Genomic DNA, 9381 nt, shown 5'->3' on the forward strand with positions numbered 1-9381 from the left:
TTGGGTTGCACAGTTACTGTTTGTGGCACAGTCAATTTTATGTATTCAGTAGACCCTGTAGCTAGATTATTCTCAGACAACACATCCTGGTTGACACAGGGGCCATATGACTAAGTTCTAGCCAATGAAATGGCTGTGGGGATAAAATACACTACTTCCAGGCCTGGCCCATTAAAAATTCTCCATTGCTATGGGTTGAATTGTATCCCCTCTCCCCCTTGTTGAAGTACTAGCTCCCAGTACATCAGGATATGACTTTATTTGGAAATAGAATCACTGCAGTTATAATTAATTAGGATGAAGTCATAATGCAGTAAGGTGGGCCCCTAATCTAATACAAGTGGTGTCCTTATAAGAAGAGAATGCCATGTGCTGTGGTCTAAATATTTCTGTTCCCCCCAAATTCATATGTTAACCCCCAAGATGATGGTATTAGACGGTGGGACCTTTTGAGGTGATTTTGGCAATAAAAGCCCTCATGAATGAGATTAGTGCCCTTATAAAAGAGGCTCAGAAATCTCCCTTGCCCCATCCACCATGTGAGAATACAATGAGCAGTTGGCAGCTTGCAACTTTGAAGAGGGGCCTTGCTGGAACCTGACCATGATGGCATCCTAACCTTGAACATCCAGACACCAGAACTGAAAGCAATACATTTCTGCCCCTTTTAAGCCACCCACTCCATGGCATTTTGTTATAGCAGCCAGAACAGACTAAGAGACCATGTGAAAGCACAGAGACACAAAAAGCACCCTGTGACTGAGGAGGCAGATATTGAAGTGTTGCATCTGCTAGTCAAGGAATGCCTGGGCGTTCAGAAGCTGGATGAGACAAGGAAGAATTCCACTCTAGAGGCTTCAAAGGAAACGTGGCCCTGCCAACACTTTGATTTTGAACTTTAAACCTCCAAAACTGTGGAAGAATAAGATTGTATTGTTTACAGCCAGCAAATGTGTGGCTTTTGTTCCTGTGACCCTAGAAAACTAATACACTATTCCCCATGCTCTATTCTCTCATCAGTTAGCCAAATGCAAAAAGCTAGTAGAGAATGGAATGGCAGAGCCACTAGTTGGAAGGAGCTTGGATCACTAAATAACTGCATGGCCCAGACACTACCCAGTTATTCTCTGTGTTGAACAGTGTTATGAGAGAACCAAACCTGGTTTTGTTAAGTGCTGACACATTGGGGCTCATCATCATAGTCTTCTTGATTGAAGAGATCATAAAGCCTGGGCTAGAAATGCTGTGAAGTTAGTGGTAATCACAATGTGGATAATTTTAGAGTCTCCACCTCTGTAGATGCCACAGATAGAATAAATCAAATAAGCAGACATGTTGTCTGCCTGGTTACAAGGCTTTGAATCAAAATTGGGGTATTTTTTTGTCTTAGGTCCTACAGTCAGGACCTGTAGCGACCTCACTGTTCTGCCTCATGAACTTAAAACATGCTGAACGACACAAGTGATGACATGGAAAAGAATGTTGGCTTTAATTTGTGAGTGCAAAGCTACCCTTTCTTCTCCTTTAATATGATCGTGCAAATTTCTGTTGGTACATTTTCTGAAATTATAAAAGGAAATGAGAAAGTCGTTTTGTATATCTGAGTAATTAAGTTTTTGTCAACACATGTTCAAATGCAGGTAATTACACCAAGCTTCTTCATCAAATTCCCTTTCCTTCACCCTAGGGCATATATAGGGATGATTTTGTAATATTCACTTAAACATCTTTAACTGTTTTTGTTCGGAAAGGCAAAAAAGTAAAATATTAAAGAAAAACATGCTCAATTTAGCCAGGCGCAACCAGCAGGAAATATAACCTAACTTGTATTCAGAAATCTGAGTTTCGATATCCTCAGTGAACATCCGTTAGCTGTGTTACCTATGGGAATTTGGTCAGTCTCTCTGATCTCCCTTTTATCATTTGATGACGTACAGATTGGAGAGTTTTTAAAGGTGTTTCAAGAAGCCAGAACTTTCCAGATGTTTCCTCAGAGGCTAATTCGAGAAGCTGCCACCAGAATCACTCTCCCTTCATGTGTTTTATCCATTCAGTTTCAGGGAAAAACAAACAAAGAGAATGACAAATGATGCAGCAATTGTGGAAAACAGTTTGGTGGTCCCACAAAAAATACAACATAGAATTACTATATGACCTATCAATTCTGCTTCTAAGTATATCCCCTAAAGAATCGAAAACAAGGATTCAAACAGATACTTGTATGCCAACTTTCGTTGCAGCATTATTCACAATAATTCCCAAATGACTGAGTGTCCGTCAACAGATAAGTGTGTAAACCAAACATGGTCTATACATACAGTGGAATACTATTCAGACATAATAAGGAATGGAATTCTGACATGTGCTACAACGTAGATTAACCTCGAAAACATTATGCTAAGTGAGAAAAAACAAATGTGTTATTCCAGTTATACAAAATATACAGAACAGGGAAATTCATAGAGGCAGAAAGTAGATTAGCGGTTACCAGGGGCTGAGAGGGAGGCAAAATAAGGAGTTATTGTTTAATGGGTACACCCGGGGTGTTTACCTGGGTGATAAAAAGATTGGAAGTGGATTGTGATGATTATACCACTGGTCGTGGATATTAATAACATGGTAAATGGTATTAATGTCACCGAATTGTACATTTAAAAATCATTAGAATGACAAATTTTGTTATATATATTTTTAGCAGAATAAAAAACAATTACAAATAAAAATGTTTGCAATTAAACAAACAAATGAACAAACCAAAAGCTTTGGGCCAAGGGGATCTATGTCAACAAAAGTATGGAAACTCCTGTCTGTATCATGTTAAACAAACAATATGATCTTTTTCCTCGTAGAACTGAATGTTTTTATAGGATTGCCTAACTCTTCCAGAATTAGTCACAGAGATAATTCTACCAAATCAAGCCAACTCTTCATTCTCATCAGCCCTGGATTTTGGAAGCAAGCTGTGCAATAATGACAGTTTGTGACAAACAATGATTGCAAGGGAAGCTCCAGCAATGTACCCAGAGCAAGTAACACTATTCCTGGATAAGGGACAGTTTCACCACTGCTTTAGAGAGAGCACAGGTCTCTAGGTTTAGGAAATTAGGTTCGGGAAATTAGGGTGTCCCTGAATAATGGAAGGTCAGCACGAGAGATGGTATTGTGGTGGGTTGGGGTGAGGCCAGGAGACACTTTAAGACTTTTTTCATCCCTCCTATGTAAGTGAAGGCTCTTTTCCTGAAGGTTGTGAAGGGTGGTGGTGGTGGTAGGAGTTGAGTGTTTTACTCAGTGATTGATGCTGGACAATATTTTCTTTACAAAATTATCATTACCTTCAATATTGTCCAACAAAAGTGAGTATAATTTACGATCTTCAAAGAAGTACATGTTCTTTTATCTTTTACTTAGTGCATGGGCAGCATGTGTGATGGTTGCTTGAGACTCTTAAGCGGGCAATCTGGAATATGTTTTCTCTCTCCACACCCTTTCTCTATGCCTTATGTTTAGAATCTGTTTAATTGACTAGATGATGAAAAATGTTTCTTCTATGAGACTGATTGAAAGAGTGGTCAGAAAAACCTTTTATTGTTTTCTTTTGAGCTTTCCTGTATGATAGAGACTTATCATCAACCAAGTCTCTTTTCATTGTTTTGTGTCTTAGAGAAGAGAAACTTTTAGAAGCACATTTATAGAACTGCCAAATTGGTTTCAGAGAGCGTTACATTCTTATTTTAATTGGGAACAACAGTTGCATTTTAACATTTACCACTTGCCAGTTACAAAACACCGCAAAGCAAAATGGAATGGCAGTTCTTTTTCCCTTATATCTTGTGAAACAATATGAATATACCATTATATCAGAATGTGTTTTATTTATGGTAAATAATTGGCAGTAGAAAAAAATAATTGGCATTGGAACTCCCTTTTTAAGACAACTTTAACATAACTATCCTGGGAAAGAATTTACTAAATCTGAAAGTTTATTGTTACTTTTGTTAGTGATGGTTTTGTCAGAGTGAATGTGCCCTTTTCTTCCTGATTTTGCTAAGTTCAGCATATATCATTCAAGATTAGACCCTTCTAAATTTCCAAAAAGTGCTGGACCGCAGTCCTAAACGGATGTTTTTTTATTTTTCCAAATTGCTGTTATCCAAGAATTTTGTAGAAACACCATGGTGAATTAGACTGACCGATCTTGGATACGTTTGATATTTTGTCTGAATAAAGACAGTCTTTCAATGCCCACATCCTTTCAACACTGCATTTCTCATATCCCAGTTGTTGACCCTCAAAACTTGCTAGAGGTTGAGCAGATTTGTGAATCAAAGGAGGTAGCATGTTGAGTGATGTGTGCATGCCAGCTGGATTGTTTCTCCTTAAGAGAAATAAAACCAACATCAAAAGTGAGATAAGTTTTGATTATGATGATGTTAATAACAGTTGTTACAAAATTTTGAGTGCCTGTCTTGTAGAAGGAAATTTCTAGAGCTATTTCCTTTAAACCTAAAAAATGACCCTATAAGGAAAGTACTACAAAAGAAAATGTACACTGTCCTGTATGAGTATATTAGGGAAAAACTGTTCTAAAAGTTTTCTTAAGGAGGAAACATTTAAGCAAGAATCTGATGAGTATCCACTTGGAGAACAGAGAAAAGGATGTTCTTGGTAGATGATGAAAATATATAAATTCTGAGGTAAGACATGGTTCAGGCTATTCAAAAAGCAGAGAGAAGTGCGGGCTACTGCAGCTGAGGCAGGTGAAGGAAAGGAGTGTGCCATCTGGTAAGTAAGCAGGGACCAGAATTATTTATATCGATCATTGCATAGATGCTGTCTATGTTCTCTATTATATCAAGTGGACACTCATCCACTTAAAATTTTTTTTATTAAATTAAGATTTTATTTTATTATTTATGATTGTTAAAGCAGACATATTTGCAAAAAATCCAAATATGAGATCAGAACAATTCTATAATTATCATACATATATACCTGCATGAACACACAGTATAATTTCTGAGGCTTTGTTAACACACCATCAAAGTAACTACCTCTTTCAAAGAAAAGCAATAAAAAAAATTTACATATCTTTAAGATGAATTTGTTTAATGTAATTACTCACCAGTAAATTTAGTTAAGCATGTTAATTCAAATGGTACCCTGATTTCGATACCATTGGTATCGAAACTAAGTGATTATAAGACAAAATCTTGAGGCCGTAAAGTATATTTCATTCTTCAGAATATGTGGACTCATTTTCGGTTACATTTTTGAACATTAGTCACTTTTTTGATTACCATAAAAACAAACTCACCCAAAGCTTTGCGTGTGTAGTAGACTTTGTTAGAATTAGAGATGCTGACAAAGTTATAGGGTAGCCATGTAAACAAATTAAAAATTGAATATTAGACATCGATCATTTAAAAAATATCTTATAGCCATATCTACCAATGTAGACTCCAGCTTTCCCAAAGTTTTCTTCTTTCTCTTTGATCTTTCCTCCCTCAGTCTTCTCCTCCCTTCTTTAGCTTCTCTCTCTCTCATGCTCTGTAATTAGGACATAGCTAATTCTTGTTCATTTTGAACGCAGATCAGTATAACAATCGTTTGTTGTTGTTGTTGTTGTTGTTAACTAACATCCTCAGGGACTCACTTTCCATCCCAAATGACTTGACTAGAAAAATAACTTTATGAAACAATGACAGGACCCTTCCCGTTGGGAATTCTGATGACATGTTAAGGTAATTTTTTGGTTATCTTCATGCCTGTAAATTGCAGTCTCACCCTTATTAGTTCATACATGCAAAGAAGCACACAAAATACTACACATTTCGTGCATTTGTTTCGTGATAAACTTATCACCAGAGGCTAATTGGGATAAGAAAATGGGCTAAATAATGTTTTCATTGTGGTTGTGTTAAAATGCTGTGAAGAGATTGTATTTCCTGGGCCCATTACTTGTAATCCAGGGAAGTACAAGTTCTGTTTATGGAAATGACCTGTTGTGATAACTTATTATCTGACCATTCTTTTACTCCAAATCTGATCTTTTTCCAGTTTTTATCTCTTGGTATGGAAGTCAGATACCTTGGTTGTAAACATTAGAATCTTCTTTGACTGGTTTAACGAGAGGATAGTTTAAAGGTCTTAGGTAGCTCGCAGACTATCAGGCTTGCAAGAAAACCAGTCTCAGAAGTTATGCACCCAGGAGTAATACCCAATTATATTGGAATAGGGGAGCAGAGAAGACAAAAATATCTGCTTAGAGGCTTTGTAAAATCAACATAATTTTAAGATTAATCAGATATGAAGATAAGAGAAGGGAGAAATTAAATATGATTCCCAGATTTATGGTTTAAGAGCTAGTGATTTGATAATTCCATTTACTGAACATCGTGGGCACTTATTATGTGTGGCTACTCAGCATCTCTTGAATTCCATTCTTGGGCTTGAAAAATGCTAACATTACAATACTGTCACAACAAAGTGGAAGCTAAGATTTATTTTCACAACTTTATTGCTAATAGATATATTTTTTTTCCCCCAAAAGAGCAGCATTAGGGAATAATCTCTGCAGACAGTCTTTGGGTTAGCATGGTGGCACGTCTTAGGGCATTGCCTTCCACTTTGGTGCATCTTCGTTTAAGCTGCAGAATTGCCGCCAAGCAGCAGAAGCCATAGTATTTTTGCTAGAACAACTCTGATGGGATAGAATTGGGTCTGATTCTGGGCTGCATAACTTCTAGTCTTACTGCTACAGCCTCCAGTTTCTCTTCAACTAGTCTTGCTTTCCTGCCAGTCTTTATTTTCCAGTGTAGTCAGAGTCATCCTTAAAATATTCCTCCCCTAATCAAATCTTGCCAGTGGCGTTCCTCAGCTCTAAGAAATAGAGTAAAAGCTCTTAAGGTATTGGTTTTTTAGGGTGGCTATAATAAATGACCACAAACTTGGACGGCTTGAAGCAAAAGCAGTGTATTTGTTCACATTTCCCGAGGCTAGAAGTCTGAAGTCAAGGTGTCATGTAGGCCATGCTTCCTTCAAAGGCTCTTGGGGAGAATCCTTGCTTCTTCTAGTTTCTGATAGCTACAGGCTTTCCTTGGCTTGTGGCAGCACGGCTGCAGTCTCCGTGCCTCTGGCTTCACATGGCAGACCTGCCTCTGTGTGTCTTGGTGTCTTCGCATGACATTCACCTCTTCTCGTAAGAAAACCAATCATGTTGGATTAGGATCTACCCTGATTGAGAATGCTCTTGTCCTAAGTGGATTACATCTGCAAGACCCTATTTCTAAATAAGGTCACGTTCACAGGCACTGGGATTGAGACCAGTGTCTTTTGAGGGTACACAATTTAACCCTAACAGTGGCCTACAAGGTAATCTGTGGTGTGGCCGCTGTGTGCTCTTCCAGACTCACCTTGTTCGTTTTCCTTTTCCTCATTCTACATTCCAGCCATTCCTAACTTCTTTCAGGTTTTTGAAAGCACCACGCTCTCTCCGATCCCACATAGTCTCACAAATAGATTTCCTCTCCCAGGAATACTCTTTCTTCATCCACCCTCCTCCCCGCCATGTCTTACCAGTTCTCAGGTGTCCTTTATATCTCCCGGACACCCTATAATAGGTTAAGTGTCTATTCTTTGGGCTCTCACAGGTAATTGAACCTTGCCCATCATAACACGCATCACATGGTACAGTGATTAATTGCCCGAAACCTTAGCTCCAAGAAGTGTGGAATGATGTCTATTTTGTTCAACAGCGTAGTCCTAGCACTTGACATAAGGCTTGTCACATAGCAGACTTGGAATAAGAGAAATAAATTTGGCAACTCTTAGGTAATTTTGAATACCAGTAGACCACTTAGTTATTTAGCTTTGGACTTTGGTGGAAAGGCCTATTGTTTTGTCAGTCAAAACTCTTTAATACGGAGTCCATTAGGGGTAATAAATTGCAGTTCTTAGAAGGTTGTATGTCACAGAAGCTCTACAACCTTCTTTGTATAGGAATGACCTCAGATAATAGTTTTGGGATAATCTCTTATTGGTTGGCTGGATTCTCCATCAGTTTAATGAAAACACAATTTCACAATACCTTTTAGACATTGCTCATTTCTCTTTGATTTAGTAAAGTCATTTTATAACTTAATTTTCCACCAGTTTTTACAATGATAATTAATCAATATATTTCTAGTTATTATAATCACTATTAATTTCTAACAATGTCAAGGCTTCGAACACTTGAAATCAGTGTTTTGTGCAGCCTCCATAGATTTGCTGGTTGTCTAGATGAACGGCTTAGCGTTCAGGACTCAGATTTCTGATTCCCAGTCTATATTCTGTGTTAACTCCTCTCTCAATTACTCTGAAGGAGGAGGGCTTAGCATTCCTTGAATCACAACTAACACAAAAGTAGTTCATATTCATCTTTAGATCCTTCTGTATTTATAGGCGAATAGATCTGTTTTGGTAATTCAAAAATGTATGTGAAATGTACTGATTTAACATTGGTATCTCATTTTCTGAACACTTCTGCCTTTTCTTCTACCTTTAAGGTTCTTGAAAGAAATGCATTTTAATGTTTTTATTTTTTAATTATACTTATTATACTGTAAGTTGCATGGAGAATTAAAAGATAAGAAGAAATGAAAATCCATTTGAGGGAACTCTTTATCAATTTTTCTGCTAAATTAATTTAGGGACTACTTGAATATCAGCATTATTTATATAATATTACATGTAATAACAAACAGATGCTCTCGAGTGGCAAAATTTGTCATAAGAAATTACTAAATGTCAAAGTCCCACCTAATACTTATGTAATCCATTTTTAATATCTTCTAGTTTCTACCCAACACACACACTATACACACACAGACACACACACACTCAACTTGAATTTCATGAGTGTGGGAACCACTGTTCACCACTTTTTACCCAGCTGTGTATCTAGTAGGCTAGTGAAGCAACACAGGGACAGTGGGTGTGTTTCCTTTTTTCTTTTTAAAAAATTTTTTATGCCTACAGGACCTGGTCTTCCTAGGTAGTCTCCCACCCAAGTACTAACCAGGCCTAACCCTGCTTGGCTTCCGAGATCAGACAGATTGGGCTTGTTCAGGTTAGCATGGCCGTAGACTGGGTGTGTTTCAAGAAGGGAAACCCCTCCTCGCTGTTCCTCCACTGGGTGTTCCCATCTTCCTCTTCCTCTCCAGGGCTTCCATGAATCTGCAGTGTTTATCAAAGAATCAGGGGATTTAGTTAATTTGAATGGGAAACAATTACATTTTTATTTTCACTAACTTCTAGGTGATATTTAGCATTTTCTTCAACTGAGTGTAAGCCAGAAACCTCAGTAATTTTAGCAGTATCTGCGATCCTTTGTCACCAAGA

The 9381-nt window shown here is 37.6% G+C and overlaps 1 pseudogene; it reads right to left on the minus strand.

Moving 5' to 3' along the window:
- Positions 1–9009: 9009 nt before the first annotated feature.
- On the minus strand, positions 9010–9127 carry LOC112473878 (annotated as a pseudogene).
- Positions 9128–9381: the final 254 nt, after the last annotated feature.

The sequence above is a fragment of the Pteropus alecto genome, unplaced genomic scaffold (genome assembly GCF_000325575.1).
Source record: "Pteropus alecto unplaced genomic scaffold, ASM32557v1 scaffold8, whole genome shotgun sequence".
Lineage (NCBI taxonomy): Eukaryota > Metazoa > Chordata > Mammalia > Chiroptera > Pteropodidae > Pteropus > Pteropus alecto.